We start from the raw sequence: 22317 nt of genomic DNA, 5'->3' as shown, positions 1-22317 counted from the left end.
CGTCATGTGCGCCACTATTTCTTCTGGGGAAGAGGTGGAGGGCACGGTTAATTTTCCCAAGGCCTGTCGATGCTTAAAAGACGTTGCGATCAGTTGCCAAATTGAGATTTCGGCTTTTGCTTTCTAGAGCTGTTTCAGGATTGAGTTCTCGGTGGCCTTTGGTTAAATGTCCACCTCTAGGACGATTTGGTCATTCGTTGTTGGAATGACCGTTGGATTTTTCGGATTTTTGATAGGGATGTCCGGACCGGGTGAGATGTCCGATTTCTTTCGTCCGCTTCTCCTTCCCTGGGAGGATATAGACATCCTCAACATCATCCCTCCATATGCCGTTAATTTCAGAGTCTCGAGGATACCTTAGAGGGGTATTCCTCGGTGGGTAGTTCTTGTGGGGAATATTTTTGTGAGGTCGATTTTTATGGGGGTAGTTATTTTGAGGGTAGTTATTTTGAGGGTAGTTCTTTTGAGGGTAGTTATTTTGAGGGTGATTTTCGTGAGGTCTATGCCAGAATGGTCGTGGGAGCAATCCATCCTAGGGGTGGTAGTTCTGAATGCTTGGGGAATTCTCCCTTGGGCGCGGTGTTGGGGGATTGAAGATGAGTCGACGGTAGGCGTCGTCGAGTCGGGTGATTCTTTCAGAGAGGCTGGCTATGGCCTCTTCAACTTGTTGAAACATAGTGAGCATGGTGGCAGCACTAAACACAAACACTCCGTCTGAAGGATCCTTTTCCAGAACATTCACCTCGTCGTCAATCGGCAAGATGAGGTGAGAGAAGTCTAGGGTCGGCTCATCGTCAGAGATGGCGTGAATTCCCAGAGGATTCGTCTTGTTGTTCGGCTTAGTTGGTGGGGGTATAGGCAAGTCTCCCTTCTCAATCATGTCTTGAATGAGGTGCTTGAGTTTGAAGCAATTTTCGGTATCATGCCCCTTCCCTCGATGATACCGCGAGGGCGTTGGGGTTCCAAAATCGGGACTTCTTGGCGTCGGTCGGATCCGGGGTGGGTCCGATCGGTTGTAGCTTCCCTTGGTCCATGAGCCTTTTCAGGGCACTTGCATAAGTCGACCCTATGTTGGTGAACACTCTCTGGGGGCGCTCAGTTTTCTTGGTAGATGGTTCGACGAGGTTGACCTCAACAATCTTGTTTGTCTGACCGTAAGGGCGAGATCCGGTTGAGGTGGATCCTTGGTAACCCCTGCCGGTGGTCTTTGCTAAGACACCCTTTCGGAGGTCGTCCTCAATACGTGTCCCCAGAATCTGCAGATCTTGAAAAGTTTTGATATTCTGATACCTCATTAGGTTGGCATAAACCGGGCGGAGATTGTTGACAAACTTTTCCACCAGAGTTGATTCACTCGGCTTACTGACCAATTGAGTACTCACCCTCCTCCAACGGGTTAGGAACTCAGTGAACCCTTCCTTGTCGTTTTGGGTTAACACCTCGAGAGTGCGGGTGTTGGCCTGGATTTCGACGTTGTCGGCATACTGCTTAGCAAACTCAATTGCGATCTTATCCCAAGTAGTAAGGTTTTTCGGGTCCAAGGAGTAGTACCATTGGCGAGGAATCGGCTCCAAAGAGGATGGGAAGATCCGGGTAAAGAGCTCCTGTTTGACCCCTTTAATGGCCATGTAGTCCTTGAAAGCACGGATATGGTTGAGTTGGTCCTCCACTCCCTTGAACTTAGGCACATCAGTCAGTGTGAAGTTGTCAGGTAACTGGTCCCCAACAGGCTCGAACCTTCGGTTGTTCTCAAGATGGATATTGTTACCCCGGGCTAGGAGCTGTTCTTCCAAGAGTTTCGCCTCTTCTCGCCTTCAATCGAGGTGGGGTATTATGTTCCTCGCTTTCCTTGTTCTCCGGGCGTCGATACGGGTCTCGACGCGATCCAGGGTGACCTTAACAATGTAAGCGGTGGCTAGCCGATCGGTTGTGACATCTCTGTTGTTATCATTGTTGTTGTTGGACGAAGCTGAAGACGGGGCCATGGCTCTGAGGCAGAAAAACGGCTCACATTACAACTCAATCCGACACGGTTCCAAGACTGAACGCAACAACGCAGAGGACGAGACAAAGACAGACTCAACAAGACGGGGCGACCGTGTGTGGTCCCTCGGTGCTGACTCGATTTATGACGTGACGGTGTTTAACCGAACCTTCGACACGAGTCCAATCATGACGGCGCGACGCCATTGGACGGGTCTCGTGGTGAGACGACTCATAAGTAAAGACCCATAAGTATGTTTGCTTTGACTCGATAGACACGAGGCGGAATTGGAATGGTGGACTGAAGTTTTTTTGAAAATAGAAATTTTCAAAAAGATCCATTTGTCGCTTTAATGGGCGGCTTCCGAAGATAGAAATCTCCGCAAGTCGATCAGTTGAAAAGGGTCGTCTTAAGTTTATTTGCAAAAGACTGTTTGAGTTTGAGTCGGCTCAGAAAACAGTGCATCGTTTCCCAAGACGGTTTTTGAAATTCAAAATTGCATGTTTTGAAAATCGAGTTTGAAATGTTTGAAGAGGTCTCGGGGACGGTTTATGGTCCTCGGGATCCCGAAAGTGTCTCGAGAAAAGGGCGTGTGCTTTTCCCGGGTTTTGAAAGAGCCATTGTCGGCGCGAAACGGGTTAAAATCCGTGTCTAGACGCGGCGATTATAACGGCGTAAAAAGGTGATTTGAAACGGTTATACAAAACCGGGTTTGAAAATCGTCATTACGACGGCCTAGAAAGGCGTGTTGAAATGGTTATACAAAACCGGGTTTGAAAATCGTCATTACGACGGCCTAGAAAGGCGTGTTGAAATGGTTATACAAAACCGGGTTTGAAAATCGTCATTACGACGGCCTAGAAAGGCGTGTTGAAATGGTTATACAAAACCGGGTTTGAAAATCGTCATTACGACGGCCCAGAAAGGCGTGTTGAAATGGTAATACAAAACCGAGTTTGAAAAATCGTCATTACGATGGCCTAGAAAGGCGTGTTGAAATGGTTATACAAAACCGAGTTTGAAAATCGTTATTACGACGGCCTAGAAAGGCGTGCATCGGTCGGCGAAAGACCGAGTTTTGAAATGGCAATTATAACGGCGCGAAGAGGTGTTTTTTGAAAGTTTGAAAATGACACGGAAGGACTTATGATCAGATAGCACATAAGCAGTCACAGTTTCATTATATTATGCATTATGCTGACACGGGTTTTGGCTTAAAAGGGTGGGTTACACACCAAGCAATCAAACCCCGATTTGCGAGAGGGATACCAATCCAAACAAAATGTGTAAGGAGGGTGCCCTAGCCTCGTGCTCGAAAGTGATGAAAGCTCTTTGACGAAACAGAAATGTGTAACGTCCACGGTATGCTTGACTCAATCGGGATTCGAAACGCGGGGATGAGAAAACTCATGCCGACGAAACGAGCCAATTGGTCGAAAAGGGTTAGGTTGTGGGCCCGGACAAGGAACCCGAACGTGACCGTAATATCAATTAATGCATTCCAATCAAGACCTCGTTCGAGTCTCACCATCTAGGGATCACAAAGACGTAAGTGTCCTAGTTTTCCCCAGCGGAGTCGCCAATCTGTGGACGTGGCCCACCTGCAAGCCCACTTCGATCTGTGGACACGCATCGGTCGGTTTCGTCTCGGTAAGGGTCTCGAAACGATTAGAGATGTTCGGAGTCGCCACCAAGCATTTGTGGGATGCCTGGAATCCGTTCGAATTCTACTTTATACCTCGGTCAAATCGAAGCACAAAGCAGTGTTTGACATAGGTACTAAAGATAAGGAAATCGTCCCTCTTTAGCATCCTAACTCTAGAATGACTCTCGTACACCCTGGATAAGGTCGTCCACTATCCAAAGTTTCTGAGTAAGAGGTGAAGGTACGTATTGGGAAGCCCTTTAATCAGACACCCAATCCCGCCCGCGTTTAGCGGCCTCTACTGATCGATCTTGATTGGTTGAATGCAAAAGTTGATAAAACGGTTTAAATGCATGAATGCGCATCCAATAATTTAAACCTAACACGTGACAGCTTTCTAAGTCGGTTGATTTAATCCAAGTATCAAGTATAAGATGTCAAGTTTGATTAATGGTTGATTTGCATGCAAGACGGAAATTAAACATCCATTTACCGTATTAGGTTTAGGGTGCATAACATGATCCATTTGTCTTAGTAAGGCATTTTGCAAATGTGGTTTTGAATAGTCATCTGATCCGTCCGATATCCGAGTTAACCGGAGTCGGGATCGTCCTGGACTAATGCTGGAAGGGAACAGGCCCTGTACCAGATGGCTATATGAGGCGCGAGCCAGCCGGCGGTGTAAGGGGCCTCCCTCTGGTGTTGAAAATGAGAAATGGAGAGCCTGTTTAGGCGCGGGTTAGCCCACGGTTTATGTGTCGTGTTCTGACCTTTTAGAAAACGTTATCAAACGTGTTGAAAATGGGTATTTGAACCCGGTTTGATTTGAAGAGGTCGTTTTAGACCGCATTTGTTGATTTGAAGAACTTAACTCGAATAATCATCGTCATTTTGATAATATTCGGTGTCGGGTTCGATTTGACAAACTTGACATGAATAGTTTTGAAAATGATTATGGACTAATTGTTTTAAGTCCATTTGAATGTTATTAGTCGATACTCATCATTGTACCCGTGTTAAAATCCGGCATGGTATGTAGAACCAAGGATGACTTTGTGTTGGTGACTAATATGCTTGTTTGAAAATGTAAAGAAATGAAATAAAAGGCTTTAAAATACATTTTAAATGTCATTAACCAAATATTATCACCGAAACACGGATTTAACCGTCATGGTATAAGGAACCAAGGGTGAAAAATATTTTATGATTAAAACAAGTGAAATAAAATAACAATGGTTCGAAAATACTTGAAATGGTGAAAACCGATTACAAATATGACAAATGGATTAAGGGAAATGACGAGAACAAACACGGTTGATCTCTGGTCTGAGTACCCCATTTAGGCGCGAGCTAGTTGGCGACCTAAGGGGCTTCTGCCTCAGACCAAAAATCAGTTTTGGCTCGTTTATTCCATGTTTTGGTTCATGTTATGCATGTTTTAGCATGTTAGAGTCATGAAACAAATGAAAACATAATAAAAGAGGATTTTTACACCCTCATACTTACATGTTTGGTTATGGCGAGTGACCGACGTAAGTGTAATAACTCGTTTGATCGGAAAAAACTCGGTTTAAAACCGTTTTGGTAAGTAAAAAGAGTGTTTTAGATGTTTAGTGATGGTGTAGTTGTCGAAGTGGTCGGTCAAGTGATTTAATGCACGATGACGGTACCAAACAATGTGTAAGGCTCGTGTTTACGATCGGTAGGTCGTAAATACGCGTCGGGTTGTGACTTAAGAAGTCGAGTCGAGATTTTTAAGGGAGAAAAGAGGGGGCGGACACTCGCGTAAGTCCTAAATGGGTGGCATTTGAGGGGTATTTATAGGAGAATGAGTGGTTGTGTGAGTTTTGAGCGACGTGGCCACCTGGGCTACTCAAAGAGGCGCGAGCCACGTCGCGGGTCTTCGAGCTGTGTTGTCGCTTTCACAACAAACGCAATCATGATTTGTTGTATTCTAGGTTTTGTAGTCACATGTTTGGTACTTGAACATTCATGAATCCGGGAAAACTGAAGGTAGAAGGTTTGAAATGTTTGGTTTTTTGTGGTTGACTCGGTTTGACTCGTTGTTGGAGTCGGGATTTGAATTTTCGAGTTGGTTTTTGGTCCGGTGTCGGTTTTGACTCTAGTTAGTGTCATTGGGACCCCGTCGCCGTGCATTAAACACTCCAGGTATTTTTGAAATGTTTTGAAATGTTTTATTTTCGAAATCGTTTTAAGTTTTCCGACGTAAAGTTGTACACAAACTGTCGATCAAACGCCGCGATTCCAAAACATGTTGTAGTCCGATAATCATCGAGTGTTTGTTGGAGTCTCAGCAGATACTGGGTATCTACACCAACCATGTGATAGTTGTCTTATGCTTTTATATTCTATTGAATTGATTTGTTGAATAGGTGCCATGTTCTCATAATCTCACTGATAAGAGTTAAAGATTATGATGCATACCATATCAGGCGAGTTTTAACTAGCTTTATCGTTCACCTGATGACGATATCATCAATTATATTATAGTTTATTAAAGAAGAACCTGAATTATGCACTATAATAGTTTTAAGGACCCAATCTCATTTTTTATAGCTTTTGGGGGCTGATAGACGGAATCTTCTAACGCATGTTAACTTATGAATCAATTGCTAATTCATGTTATTTTGTTACATGTTTAGATGTCATATACAAAATTGTGTATTGTGATGCACCATGGAGGGACATAGCAGATGAAACCCACTGTTTGTTATAATGGAGGTAATGTTAACATTTATAATGATATACTCCGTAGCTAATGGTGTTGACATAGGACTTTGCACGTAAGGGAAGAACAAATTTTATATAGAAAGACAAGCTGCAGAGTTTTGCTCATATCAATGTCTAAAGCACATAGCTGGACATAATTTTGTGGATAAGTCAGCTGTACTTTCACTTTTGCTAGACGATTTCAAATGAGATTTAGTGGATAAAATGTAATGTATATTTGTTGGAAATTGTTGTTTGGAACATATGTAATGTAGTGGGTAAGCAGCTCTGTTTAGAACATTCGGTCGACAAGTCGGTCCGTTTTTGGTGGAGAACTGTTAAAATTTCAATATAATATAATGGGTAAGCAGCTTTGTAGTACATCTAATGAGTAATGAATTTTTTTTGGTTTGGTTAATAATGAATCTTCTTTATTTTAGCTTTTAAATTTATTGTTTGTAATGAATGGTTAATTGGATAGAAGTTAGATTGGGTTCTTATTCTATACTTAACTCATTATATTAAGGTTATGATAGATTATTGACTGCTTTGACTACGATGTTATCATGATCAGTTGGTTTTGCAGGTCGTTGCTGTTGTGAAATATTCTACCCGAAATGGTCTTGGTGATATGATTTTGACCTTGAAGGTATGTCGACGACTGAATGTTCATAGGAAAAATATTCATGTTAGAATGCGTATCCTTGATTTTTATATGTGTCATTTGTATATAATTGAGATTGATTAAATGTTCTCTTTTATCTTTAAGTTATTATTGTCATCGTTTTTTATATTTGGTATTTAATTTTATGCTATCTTTTCCAATTTGTGTTAATGAGATGATATCTTTTTGGGAAAATTGCAGGAGACCCAAATTGTGGGTGAGAGCCATCACCACCTTATACAGGCGATGAAATTCACCAAAACTGTCTCTATTGCCGCCGTAACCACCGTCTGCTGCTCTTCGCTCTTAGCAGCACCAGAGGTATAATTCACTTTTTTTCTTGCTCAACGACCATAGTTATTCTATTAGTACTTCCATTACAATGATTACTCAATTTGACTGTTGTTGTGTGCTCTGAGCCTCTCATGTATGCTATTGCTTCAATTTGTGAGTGTATTTCCCTTAAGTAGAAAGCAGCAACCTTAGTTGTTTTCGCTTGTTGGCGTATTTTTTTTGTGCTTGCACAAAACTTCATGACTTTTATCACACTAACTACTTAATCTTTTTTTATGTTGCTTAAACTATTGCTATAATGCATCTGGTAAAAGGCTCAGTATAACTATATATACTTAAGTTGGCCTCCCACCACCACCCCTATATCAAACCAAACTAATAAAGCTTGTCGAACAACTTGAATGGAAAATAATAAAGTTACCTCTTCAACTAATAATATTTTTGTCTCCTAAATTATATAGTCTATGTTTTATTATTGTGTGTTCGTTGTTTATAAGTTGTAGTTGACGTGATTTCGATTTAGCGTCCTACGCAGTCCTTTGGGAGTGTCTTATGTGGATATACTAATATGTGGTTGTACTAATATTACTCCAAGTGTACGTCCTTTAATTTGTTTCTTTAGTTTCAATATTTACTTCATTTTTTATAAATTATACGCGTTGATATGTAAATAATTGTAATTGTGTTTTTGGGTTACTTTGTATGTAGTTTATGATTAAAGCCCCAAAGACATACTCGGTTGAGCAAATTTGATAAGGCGCGGGACATTTGGGCAACATATGCATTGCAGTTTAAGGCACAAGTATTTGATGACAACGTTTGAAGTATTTAGGCGGCTGAACACTTGGATGTTATCTAGATAGCTTAAATAATGGTGTGTTGATGGAAAAACTTGTGTTAGTGCTTGTGTTAAACTGAATTCGTTTTGTTTGGTTGGATTAAGAGTATAAATGTAAGATTTGCTGGATTTTCTGACATGTAGCAGTATATATTTAAGCTATACGGCTATTGTCGTATAGGCTATGAATGAAACAATTTTTATTTTAAAAATATAGTTGTCAAAGAGTATGGATTTGTGCCAAAAAAAAGGCGGGCTATGTTGATAAATTTGCGCTAGATTGATTTTTGAAAAAAAAAAATAGAAGACGGTTCCTCGACAAAGCGTGATGAAGTTGGCGCAAAAATTAAGCGCGCCATGTTTCCAAAACAAGACGGTTGAGACACAAGACCGTCCTCTTTATAAATTCAAAGAAGACGGTTCAACACCACAACCGTCCTCTCTTGAAAAACAAAAGAGGACGGGTTGACTTTATTTCAACCGTCCTCTTAGGCAACGAGGACGGATGAATTAAAGACGGTTGTTTTAAGATTTAAGGACGGTTTTGAACCATCCTCTTTGTCTGTTTTTGTAGTAGTGCCTAGTCAAGAGTACCTTGTGGTGTGATAACTCCTTGGCTACCGTTTATTCCAAGGTGACCCTTGATGCCATGCAACCGTCCTTACACTTTTATCATCATATTTTGTCAACAAAAAGGGAATGGGCACAAAAATATCAAATTGAGTTCAAGTTATCAATGTCAAATGTTTGCAAATTGCATCAAATAAAAAGAGGAGTAAAAATAGACTCCTATGCTTTAATAGAAGTAGCCTTGCTACAAATGGGGTTACTTTGAAAAATGTTCAAAAAATGCAAAATTGAAATTGCCAAGTATCAAAACGCCAAACATAAAAAATGGCAAGAAATGTTCTTCAATGTCAACATGTTACAGAAAAAAGGGGGGGAGGGGGGAATAAACCCAAAAGCAAACTACCATCATGAAACTTAAACACTTTGAATACCTTTATCCTTGATGATCCTATCTTTGTTGCATGGTGGAGAGGGGACGACCCTTTTTCTTGTCTAGGCAAGAGGGGGAATTCCACGATCCTACAATGTTTCTAATACCATAAGGACTTGGCTCTTGACAAAAGCATTTAGCAATTATTGACAAATGTAACCTAGTTTAACACAACTTGGAGGTGACTTGTTTGTATCCTCATGGACTTAGTAACTAGGAGAACCAATATCTATGATGGAGTGTGTGCCATTGAATTGCTTTCCTTGTAGGTGATTTCCGCCACTTAGATGAGGAAAGTGGCTATTCTTTTGTAGATGCATCCTTTTACTTGTTCTTGTGTGCTTAAATGTTAGGATGCATCGCCATTTTGGCAAGCCCCACCTTGCCTTGCAAGAAGGCATCTTACCTCATGGATGTCTTATTGAGAGTTGAAGGGGCAGAGTGAGACCCGCTAATTGTTTCACATCGACTATATTAGTATTATTAGTTTAAATAAAGGTTTAGTTCTAGTCACCTTTTTACTCGAGACGAGTAAAGGTTCGGTTTGGGGATATTTGATGTCACACATGATTTCGCACATTTAGTCCCCTAATCAACCTATTTTTGCATACTAATATAGCATTTCATAACCATTTTATTCGTCATTTGCTTCCTATTTGCTTTCCTAGTGCATTTTATATGTCTTGTAGGAAAGAAGATAATGAGTCGGAATTCCCGTCACTCGCGCATATTCGGAAGCTCGTTGATGATCTTAGATGGACTAGTATGAAGAGGAGGCAAGAATGATGACCAAATATGATAGAAATAAGGATTATATAGAAGCATCATAGGCATAAAAGCGAGAAAAAGGAATCTATGCCTCAACCCGCCCTAGTCAAGAACAACCCGCTCGAGTTGTGCCTCAACCCGCTCGAGTCAACCTCAACCCGCTCGAGTTGAAGCTTAGGACGCTCGATTTCAGCCCAGATCGAGCGTATTGTTCGGCAAGAAGATTTCTTCGAAATAGGGAGTCGTGGGGCTCCTCCTAGGACTTGCAAGGCTCTTTTCGACACCTAAGCATATTATTTCTGTAGATACCCGTATCCGTCGATATTGGAATTTATAGAGAACCCGACAAACACCCGATGATGATAGGACACATGTATTCTTTAGTTATCATTGTCATTATTTGGGTTCGTTTTACGATGTAGAATGAGCGTTGTCGACGGAGTATTTTTTTAATTTAAATGATATTTAAATTAAATGTTTTTTTTAAGTGAATTCATTTTATTGCTTTATTTTGAATTTATTTTCTCAAGTTTATTTTATTGAAAATAAAATAAATATTTGATTTGAAAAATCATTTTATGAGTGTTTTTGATTTGAAAAGTCATTTATTTTAATGTGTTAATCGATTTGAAAAATCGATTTAAAAATCGAAGAAAGCTCGTTTTAAACACGTGTTTTGGAGCTCGATTATAGCTCGGTTTTTGAGCCCGTTTTCTTTACGAGTTGGCACGAATCTCGAGTACACTAACCAACCTAGACCACTACCCATCCAACCCCAGTTAGAACCCCATAACCACGGCCCAAATCCCATCCCAAATCCCCCACAAACAGCCCGCAACAAACAGCCCATCCCCTGTTTTGCAGCTCGAATCCCGAGCCCAAAACCCGCTCCAAATACCACCAAAACCCGTGCCCATTAACCCTAACCCATACCCTAATATCCTACCCATATTACCTTACCTTAATCACCAAGAAAAACCCCCAAACGAACCCTAGAAAACCCCCCAAAAGCTGCTGGACAGCAGCTATGCTCAACAGGCCCGACTGCCTCTCCCCCTCTTTTACCCTACTTTAACTCCTTATAAATACCCACCCTTCACCATACATTCATTCCTCTAAGTTCTCCATACATCCTACCTTCACTCACAAGCTTTAAACCCCAGAAACAAACCCTAATTGCCTCTCAAAAACCCTCCACAAAACCGACATACAAACTGAAACTGTTTGTGTGTCCTCTTAGAAAAACAATTCGTTCCTCCCTCAAACCTCCATCAAAACTCGAGTTTCTTGTTCCTAATTAACCACATAACATCCATCCACACATTAGGCAAAGATTTACGAGCCAAATTGCCCTTGAGAGTACACGAAATCCCTCGAAAAACAGAGTGTTATACACTCTGTTTTCGCGGTTTGTTCCTGTCTGTCCAGTTCTGTTTGTGCTCGTTTTTCGTGCCCAATAACTCAAAACGAGCAGGGGTTGCTTTAAGATCTCTGTTCTCCTCTCTTTCTAGTTTTCAAAACATCTTTGAAATCGAATTTTCGTCGTGAAACGAGGGAGAAATCATAGTTTGAAAGTTGCTGTCCAGATTTGTCAAAAAACACGTGTTTGCTTTGTTTCTTCGTCGATGACGGCCTCTCGAGATAAAATCTACCATCGATTACGACCCAAGACGGTGTCAACGATACATGTAGGTTGAGGGTGCATCAAATCCTCCTTTTTCTCCTTTTTTATTTCGTTTTTTATGCTTGTTCTTTTATAGTTTGTTTTATTCGTTTATCGTTTTTGTTTATCGATTGTTTAATTAACTATGAAACTAGTCTAGTCCGAGTATGAGTTAAAGTACCACCATGAACACCCGCGTTGACTTGAGATGGGAAAAGAAACCGCTACATCAGTCGGTCGTACACCCCCGTCTCATTTACATATCCTCGTGTTCATGGTAGGGCATGAATAAAACGAATTTCTAACTTCGCTCTTCGCTTTTGACCCCTTTGTTATTTCGGCCAATTCGACACACCCTAGGATCCGTTGTATGTTAGTTTAACCTCTGATTCTTAACATATGACGTATTTAGACGACATTCGATCGTTTTAATAACCTAATTAGACATGTTAGGTGGCATCGACATAGCTTTTAAAATCAATTAACAATTCTATAACCTAATTGAATACATCTTTCTTATCACTTGATTTCTCGCTAGCATAGGAGTCCGTGATTAGCACCTTCCTATTAACACTCGACGAGTAAGCATTAATCTTTTGATATTGTGACCTAATTGGACCCTTTAGGCCGTGTAGAATACACACTCGCGCGTTTCTTCTCAATCGATCAACCTGTTTTATAACTTGTTTTCTAACTCGTTTTCTAATCCGTTTCGCAATCATTCGATCTAACCAATGAACCTAACCTAGGAACTAGGATGGCCTTGTCTTGGCCGTGAGGGTGGTCGTGGTTTGGGCCGTGAGCTTGGCCGTCTTCTTTGTCTTTCTTGCTTCGTTTTTTTATACCTTTTGTTCTTCGTTGTTTCGTTGCTTGTAATTTGTAATTTGTTTATCGAGTTGTAATTTTCGAGCTTGTTTTACTTTTATTGAGTCAAAACCTCTTCAAAAAACCTTAGTCTTGTTTGGTTAGACGGTTGTTCCCCAATGCTTGTAGGAGCGTAGTAAACCGCATGTTGTTTAAAGCAACATGGCCCGGTTTATGCTAATGCATGCCTTGGTGCGTAGCCTTATGCCTAATTCGATAAGATTAAGTGAAAGCATACATTACGAGGAGTGACCCAAGGCCGTGAGTCATGTAAGCCGTGGGCCACCCCTCTTGTGCACGGTTTTCTAGGCCAAATGGCCGTGTATTGCGTCGTGTGTATAGCTTTGTATTTAGATCGAGTTGTATCTTTAATTTATTGTTGTGTCGGCATGAAATGCCTGGTTTGTAATAGGTAGATCCCAACGGCTCCCCCATTCCCCCTTAAGCCTTGTTTGCTTTGTTTTGTATGTTGTTATATCAATCAACCCACATGCTAAATTACAACTTTGACAAAGTTAGTTTAGTTGCATCTAAAACGACATAGAAATTGTTGTCACATGATAGGGTTAAAACAACGTTTGCATATCATACATCGTAGTAGCTATGACCTTGTTTGAAATCCATACTTGACTTAGTAGAGGCCGTTATTGACGGGCGGGGTTGAGTGTCCTTATGGGCTTCCCAACACGTACCCTCACCCCTTACTCAAGATCTATGGTTTGTGGATCCGTCTAAATACCATTGGATTACGAGAGTCATTCAAATCGAGTGATATAGGGTACAAGTCTTTATCTTTAATCACTCGTAGTCGATTGGCTTTATGCTTTTCGATGAAAGGTGTAAAGTTGACTTGAACGGTTCCAAGTTCCCAAAAAACTTGGTGGCAACTCTAATATGTCTTAATTCGATTCGAAAGAACCTCGAGTCGATTATGCATAGTGTGGATCCCGCGGACGCAGCCTCCCGAGGGCCTTGTCCACGATTTGGCGACTCACTGGGGAAAAGAGGACTAGTTACACTTTGTTTCTAGGGTCTTTTCCTCTGAGGTGAAACTTGAAAAGAAAGTATTGGAAAGTAAAACATTACTCATAGTGCTACGATTCATGCATAAACCCTTAAGGACTTGCCCGGGCCGTCCCAGCGTTTCTTCGTGATGCGTGGGGGGCGACGTCCCACTATGCTAGGAAGCTGCACATTGCTCGCTTCCACTTCACCTCGCGTGGTTCTTGATGGTGGGGACGATCTTCTAGGTACTCTACCTTAAGACACCTTGCTCTATAAGACCGCAAAAGGATGGAGAGCATAGACCTTCTTGTAGAAGACTTGCCGAGACTTAGAGATGTCTAGGAGCATACATCCTTATAACATGAGAATGACAATGTGCAAATTGTTTTCCCGAGTCTTTTCGAAATTTTCCATGTCCTTTTCGAAACCGAACTTTTGAACAACTTACTTTCAAAATAGCATGGTTTTAAAAACGCGGAATGCTGCCCAAATAGGACTAGAATTTTCGGCCCAAAATGAGCTTTTATAGCCGGCATGCTGCCCATTTCGAATCTCATTTTCAAATCAATCTTTCGTTTTTCAAAATCAATCCAAAGTGCCTCTCGAACCTCAATCAAGCATGAAATGCGTCAAGTCGTGTCCGGGTCATGGCCGTGTTAGGCCGGGTGTGTTTCGTTCTAAGAGTCTAGAACACGACCTTGTTGGGTCACCCAAGCTCACCTCTTGGGCCTTGAGTCATGTCGGTCGACCTTTTGGTCTAGGATAGTCCACAAAAACGCCTAAGCTAGGCCATTTAGGGCGTTTCACCCGAACCTATGGGCTATGTTAGTCCAATCACGGGTTTGGCCACACCGAGTCCGGTTTATAACGGATTTATGACGGTTTGAGTCATGTCGTTTTGTCGAGTCTAAAATGAACCAAGGTCTAGATCCAACCGTGAGTCGGACCTCTGGTTAGTTAATCTCAAGTCGAGTCTTTGTTTGAGTCAAGTTGGGGTCGTGTCCTTAAGTGTGCAGGGGCTCTTACTTTAAATATTGACTCAGTACGGGGTTTTCTTGTAGAAAGGCCGCCAAAAACCCGACGTCAAGCAATGGAAGATGCTGTTAACAAGCTTACTGAGGCCATGAACCTCATGATGACCCGAATGGATGCAATCGAATCTAAGCTGGGTGAAGATTCCCCTCCACCACTGACTGATCTGGAAAAACGGTTCAAGTTCATCGAAGACCGTTTGAAACTCTCCCAGGGAAGAACATTCACTATAAGAATGCTAGGGCCTATGCCCCGGTGTAGGATAAGTTGCCCACGAACATGGTACTCACTGACATCCCAAAGTTTAAGGGCACAGAAGATCCAGTCCAGCATGTTAAGGCCTATAAGGGGTACTTAGCACTGAAGGGAGTACCTGCTAACATGCTCTCTAAAATTTTTGCTCAATCTCTGGATGAACACCCGAAGGCGTGGTTCTACAATCTTGACCTTAAGAACTTCCCCACTTTCGAAGATATTACGGTGTAGTTCTGCAAGCACTATGCTGATAATGTCGAGATTCAAACCAACATAAGAACATTGGAGGTGATGACACAGAAAGACAAAGAAGGCTTTACTGAATTCCTTGCAAGATGGCGCGCTGAAAGCGTGAAATTAGCCAAGAAGCCTGATGAAGTTGAAATGGTAGATAAGTTCGTAAAGAATCTACGACCTATTTACCGCAATGCTCGAAATACTGCAAATTTCGGTTCTTTCAAAGAATTGATAAGAATCGGGATAAAGGTAGAAGATGATGTCATAAGGGCGAGGCCGAAAAGCCGAAAAGGGTACCAAGGGGCCTCATCGTCTAAGGGCAAAGCCCCAAAGAACCCCATATTGATGAAGCCATCAATCTCTTAGAAGGGCAATCGAAGAAGTCGCAGCGCCAAACACCTAGGGCATTCACCGATATCGGATGCACTTATACATACGCTCTCCAAAGGCTCATAGCCCAAGGAAAGCTGAAGCCTATTGGTCCAACTCCGGACCCTCCCGCTAATCAACAAGGTATATGGTATAAACCAAATGCCTACTGTGCCTTTCACCAAGGGAAAGGCCATGATACTGAAAGGTGCTATCGACTGAAGCACGAAATTCAAGACATGATCGAGAATGGAACACTCCCGATCCCAACTGTTAAACCCAATAACATCACCAATCCATTTGGCGATCACGTCAACTTTGTTTCTGTCGAAGACAATGTCGATTATTCCCATCTTATCCACCCATGTCACTTGAAAGGGGTGTTTATCGGGAAAATATTTGTGGATTGCTTTGAATTCTTGCCAAACCCGAAGAATGAAATTCAAGTCGGGAGTCTTGCTCTAGAATGTACTCCTCTCGTTAACGAAGTTAATAAAAGACAATTCGATTCACCAACTTTCATCATCGGCGTAGATCCTCAGAGGACTACCTCAGGATGGAGGCAGACCATCAAAGGGATCAAGGACCAGAGCCGGGCATCTAAGCTGACAGCTGAACAAGAGCAAGCTCAAGACCAGATTTGAAAAATTATGAGTCGGGATCTGTTTTCTTTTCTTAGTCGAGTCGAGTCTAGGACTTTCTTTTCTTGAAGCTGAGTCGCGATGACCTAGGGTGTGTCCTAGGAATCGTTCCTTCGAGTCTGTTAAGCATTTGCCTTCCCAATAAAAAGTTGCAGTTTCGTTTCAAAATATGTCTTGTTTTCAATCCTCAATCATTCTGAAAGCATGATAAAATGCACAACACACTCAAAAGAATCCCTGGGGTAGAAATATGTCCTGTTTCAAAATGTAAGGTACACTAGGATCCCGTGTTTGATTCCTTTACCTATTCCATGTCTGGTGGTAGAAAACCTCCATCTGAACCAATGTTTGTGACAAGCTTTTAGATGATTCTATGACAAACCCGGACTAGCTCCTTGTTTCCCCTATCGATGATGGAAGGCAAGCCTTTTCCCCAACAAAATCATCCCATCTCGAAGAGAGAAGATATCAACCCGTTCTAACAAGGAATTGTTAGTTCCTACCCAAATTAGTTGGCGAAGCCCAGTTTTCAAGGTGTATCCATTTATTACTAAGAGAATGAGTAGAAGATCATTTTCAAAGAGAGAAAAAAGATGAAAAAGAATGAAAAAATGAGAAAAAAGAGAAAAAATTGGAAAAATGAAAAAAGATTAGTGATGAAAGAAAAAGGGAAAAAAGGAAAAAAGATGTTGAAGTCATTGCAGAACGCTTTTGGTTGAATGTCGAAGTTACGGAAGCCAGAAGTCAAGTCAAGTACCCATAGTTGAAATTCAATGGGCGAAGCCCAAAAGTTTATATAGTAACCTCTTTACCCTCTAAGTCCTTCCAGAGACAGTTACAAGAGGATAGTCGGGAATTTTGAGAATCATTCCGCTTGTGTTGTTACACCAAGCCTTTAGGATCCAGACATGGAAATTTGAACCCACATCGATTCCCAACCCATTTGTACTCGTGGTTCATCAAACCCGAGACACCCATTCCAACCACATCAGCAGCCATAGCCCTTGGCCTTAGCACCACAAAACAAACCTTCAGAATGATGGTTAACCATTCCAACTTGTTTTTACCAAGCTCCAAATCCCAAAGAAACACAACCTTTTGTACCAACCCTAGACACGGGATTTAACGGTACCTTACAGGCTAGAATGGGATACGACATGATACCTTAGGTGAAACCTTCGAGTGTGTACACACAATCAAAATGCCATGTTTATGCACCATGATCGAACTACGTCGGATTTGATTTCGCTCCACGCGAATACGTAGGCAGTCCTTCAGAATAAGGGATTCAATCCACTCATCAACCAAGTTGTCATCTTGTCGGTTTCTTACGGGTCTTAACCAAGTCCAAATGAAGCCACCTTTGTTTGAGTCAGTCTTAGCACTCGATGTAGGCTATGATAAGGATATAGGTTCGGATGAATAGTATCAAGTTTCAGAATGAGCTTTATCTAACGGTGTAGGCAAAGATGCTGAGTCACATAGATGTGGGTTTGTGTTGGGAACATAAAATATGAAAAACCCTCTGAAAAGAAAGAAGACGTGGAAGAAAAATAGTAAAAGCCCGCTGAAAAGAAAGAAGGCGGTGGCAAGAAATGATGAAAACTCGCTGAAAAGAAAGGAGGCGAGGAGAAGAGTGGCAGAATGTTCCCAACAAGAGTGATGTGTGATGTCTAAGTGTTCTCATAAAATCAGTCTGTGTTTAGTTTCTGGGCGAAGCCAACGTTGTTGCTCTGTGATTTTAATCCACCTTGTCAATGCCAAGTGATCTTGATTCCCGTGTGCCCTCGGGAGCACGCCCATGACATACGATATCTACATCCCAAGTCGACGACCTTGTGATTCCCATTTGCCATCTTTTGGCGCCAGAACGGCCAATTTACCTTTCTACCCCCAACAAGTCAATAATTAAATTAAAACCCGTGCACACTTACGGTTTTATTTTCCTTTTTTGTTTTACGGTAGCGGGCTACGCCCACGTGGTTTACGAGTCATACAGAGTGTCTGAGTCGTATTTCATGCTCACCCATCAAGGTTCGATTTCAAAATGCCAAATATTTCAAAATTTCAAAATTTCAAAAATTTCAAAATTTCAAAAACTTTTTGCGAATTGTGGATAGATGATCCAAGTAGTAGAATCTTTGCGGGTCGATGGCCCAATCATTCAAAATTTTCGAATTCAATTTTCGGTTCGATTGCCCAATCATTCAAAATTTCAAATTCAATTTCTGAAGGGCCGATGGCCCAACATTCCAAGTGATGTCAATTTCAAACTTCGGGTCGAGGGCCCAATTATTCAAAATTTTCAAATAAAATTTTCGGGTCGATGACCCAATCTTTTAAATGATCCAATTTCAAGGTCGATGATCCAAATGTGCTTATGTGATAATTATTGCTCGTACATTTTTTGTGCTTCAAATATAGTAGGATATGCTTCAACTGGGGGCTCTAAAGTCTTCGACTTTAGAGCCATTGCAAACTGGGGGCTCTGAAGCCGTTGGCTTCAGAGACCATTATCAAGATGTAAAGGATGACATCCACCAAGAATGCAATTCAATACAAGAGTACGAAATGGAAGAATTCCGTAGCTGAAAGCAAATGATGAAAGCGGCGGCAACCTCCTTGGAAAGTCCCGTCCCATTCGGACAAGTGCCAGCAGATGATAAGTTTTGGGCAAGTGTCAACAGATGATGAATTTTGGACATACGCCAGCAGATGATAAACTTTGGGCATGTGTCAGCAGTGGCCGAACTACGACGCGGGTTTGATTCTGTCAGAAACGGATGCGTAGGCGCCTAAGGATAAGGCTCAATCCACCATACATGCAGTTTTATGGGTCGATGACCAACGATGACAACTGGACACAACAAAAGCAAGAGGCAATCCCCAACGAAGTTTCAGGTATGATCTCTTCTTATGGCTGGCGAGCTTATATACGCAAGTCTAATGGACTATAAACGACCCGCAGAATCCTCAGGTCGAAAGGGACCTGGGGTATACTTTGACTTTCGCCTTGTCCAAGCCTCAGTCAAAGTGGGGGCTCTGTAGATACCCGTATCCGTCGATATTGGAATTTATAGAGAACCCGACAAACACCCGATGATGATAGGACACATGTATTCTTTAGTTGTCATTGTCATTATTTGGGTTCGTTTTACGATGTAGAATGAGCGTTGTCGACGGAGTATTTTTTTAATTTAAATGATATTTAAATTAAATGTTTTTTTTAAGTGAATTCATTTTATTGCTTTATTTTGAATTTATTTTCTCAAGTTTATTTTATTGAAAATAAAATAAATATTTGATTTGAAAAATCATTTTATGAGTGTTTTTGATTTGAAAAGTCATTTATTTTAATGTGTTAATCGATTTGAAAAATCGATTTAAAAATCGAAGAAAGCTCGTTTTAAACACGTGTTTTGGAGCTCGATTATAGCTCGGTTTTTGAGCCCGTTTTCTTTACGAGTTGGCACGAATCTCGAGTACACTAACCAACCTAGACCACTACCCATCCAACCCCAGTTAGAACCCCATAACCACGGCCCAAATCCCCCACAAACAGCCCGCAACAAACAGCCCATCCCCTGTTTTGCAGCTCGAATCCCGAGCCCAAAACCCGCTCCAAATACCACCAAAACCCGTGCCCATTAACCCTAACCCATACCCTAATATCCTACCCATATTACCTTACCTTAATCACCAAGAAAAACCCCCAAACGAACCCTAGAAAACCCCCCAAAAGCTGCTGGACAGCAGCTATGCTCAACAGGCCCGACTGCCTCTCCCCCTCTTTTACCCTACTTTAACTCCTTATAAATACCCACCCTTCACCATACATTCATTCCTCTAAGTTCTCCATACATCCTAACTTCACTCACAAGCTTTAAACCCCAGAAAAAAACCCTAATTGCCTCTCAAAAACCCTCCACAAAACCGACATACAAACTGAAACTGTTTGTGTGTCCTCTTCGAAAAACAATTCGTTCATCCCTCAAACCTCCATCAAAACTCGAGTTTCTTGTTCCTAATTAACCACATAACATCCATCTACACATTAGACAAAGATTTACGAGCCAAATTGCCCTTGAGAGTACACGAAATCCCTCGAAAAACAGAGTGTTATACACTCTGTTTTCGTGATTTGTTCTGTCTGTCCAGTTCTGTTTGTGCTCGTTTTTCGTGCCCAATAACTCAAAACGAGCAGGGGTTGCTTTAAGATCTCTGTTCTCCTCTCTTTCTAGTTTTCAAAACATCTTTTAAATCGAATTTTCGTCGTGAAACGAGGGAGAAATCATCGTTTGAAAGTTGCTGTCCAGATTTGTCAAAAAACGCGTGTTTGCTTTGTTTCTTCGTCGACGACGGCCTCTCGAGATAAAATCTACCATCGATTACGACCCAAGACGGTGTCAACGATACATGTAGGTTGAGGGTGCATCAAATCCTCCTTTTTCTCCTTTTTTATTTCGTTTTTTATGCTTGGTCTTTTATAGTTTGTTTTATTCGTTTATCGTTTTTGTTTATCGATTGTTTAATTAACTATGAAACTAGTCTAGTCCGAGTATGAGTTAAAGTACCACCATGAACACCCGCGTTGACTTGAGATGGGAAAAGAAACCGCTACATCAGTCGGTCGTACACCCCCGTCTCATTTACATATCCTCGTGTTCAAGGTAGGGCATGAATAAAACGAATTTCTAACTTCGCTCTTCGCTTTTGACCCCTTTGTTATTTCGGCCAATTCGACACACCCTAGGATCCGTTGTATGTTAGTTTAACCTCTGATTCTTAACATATGACGTATTTAGACGACATTCGATCGTTTTAATAACCTAATTAGACATGTTAGGTGGCATCGACATAGCTTTTAAAATCAATTAACAATTCTATAACCTAATTGAATACATCTTTCTTATCACTTGATTTCTCGCTAGCATAGGAGTGTGTGATTAGCACCTTCCTATTAACACTCGACGAGTAAGCATTAATCTTATGATATTGTGACCTAATTGGACCCTTTAGGCCGTGTAGAATACACACTCGCGCGTTTCTTCTCAATCGATCAACCTGTTTTATAACTTGTTTTCTAACTCGTTTTCTAATCCGTTTCGCAATCATTCGATCTAACCAATGAACCTAACCTAGGAACTAGGATGGCCTTGTCTTGGCCGTGAGGGTGGTCGTGGTTCGGGCCGTGAGCTTGGCCGTCTTCTTTGTCTTTCTTGCTTCGTTTTTTTATACCTTTTGTTCTTCGTTGTTTCGTTGCTTGTAATTTGTAATTTGTTTATCGAGTTGTAATTTTCGTGCTTGTTTTACTTTTATTGAGTCAAAACCTCTTCAAAAAACCTTAGTCTTGTTTGGTTAGACGGTTGTTCCCCAATGCTTGTAGGAGCGTAGTAAACCGCATGTTGTTTAAAGCAACATGGCCCGGTTTATGCTAATGCATGCCTTGGTGCGTAGCCTTATGCCTAATTCGATAAGATTAAGTGAAAGCATACATTACGAGGAGTGACCCAAGGCCGTGAGTCATGTAAGCCGTGGGCCACCCCTCTTGTGCACGGTTTTCTAGGCCAAATGGCCGTGTATTGCGTCGTGTGTATAGCTTTGTATTTAGATCGAGTTGTATCTTTAATTTATTGTTGTGTCGGCATGAAATGCCTGGTTTGTAATAGGTATATCCCAACGGCTCCCCCATTCCCCCTTAAGCCTTGTTTGCTTTGTTTTGTATGTTGTTATATCAATCAACCCACATGCTAAATTACAACTTTGACAAAGTTAGTTTAGTTGCATCTAAAACGACATAGAAATTGTTGTCACATGATAGGGTAAAAACAACGTTTGCATATCATACATCGTAGTAGCTATGACCTTGTTTGAAATCCATACTTGACTTAGTAGAGGCCGTTATTGACGGGCGGGGTTGGGTGTCCTTATGGGCTTCCCAACACGTACCCTCACCCCTTACTCAAGATCTATGGTTTGTGGATCCGTCTAAATACCATTGGATTACGAGAGTCATTCAAATCGAGTGATATAGGGTACAAGTCTTTATCTTTAATCACTCGTAGTCGATTGGCTTTATGCTTTTCGATGAAAGGTGTAAAGTTTACTTGAACGGTTCCAAGTTCCCAAAAAACTTGGTGGCGACTCTAATATGTCTTAATTCGATTCGAAAGAACCTCGAGTCGATTATGCCTGGTGTGGATCCCGCGGACGTAGTTCCCGAGGGCCTTGTCCACAATTTCCTAATCTACCCTTTCTTAACCTAATATTGTACCACTATATATACTCCATTTGTAATTACCAAGAGATTAATCTTCCTTAGTTTAGA

The 22317-nt window shown here is 41.4% G+C and overlaps 1 long non-coding RNA gene across 1 annotated transcript; it reads left to right on the top strand.

Moving 5' to 3' along the window:
• The first annotated feature begins 6940 nt into the window (after positions 1–6940).
• On the top strand, positions 6941–8344 carry LOC141652316 (uncharacterized). The gene is made up of 3 exons (XR_012547131.1): positions 6941–7008; positions 7225–7344; positions 8026–8344. It is a non-coding gene; the product is annotated as an uncharacterized LOC141652316 (long non-coding RNA).
• The last annotated feature ends 13973 nt before the right edge of the window (positions 8345–22317 follow it).

Source organism: Silene latifolia, chromosome 4, assembly GCF_048544455.1.
Source record: "Silene latifolia isolate original U9 population chromosome 4, ASM4854445v1, whole genome shotgun sequence".
In the NCBI taxonomy this organism is placed as follows: domain Eukaryota; kingdom Viridiplantae; phylum Streptophyta; class Magnoliopsida; order Caryophyllales; family Caryophyllaceae; genus Silene; species Silene latifolia.
Note: the sequence above shows the minus strand (reverse complement) of the source record. Positions and strands in the feature narration are given on the sequence as shown.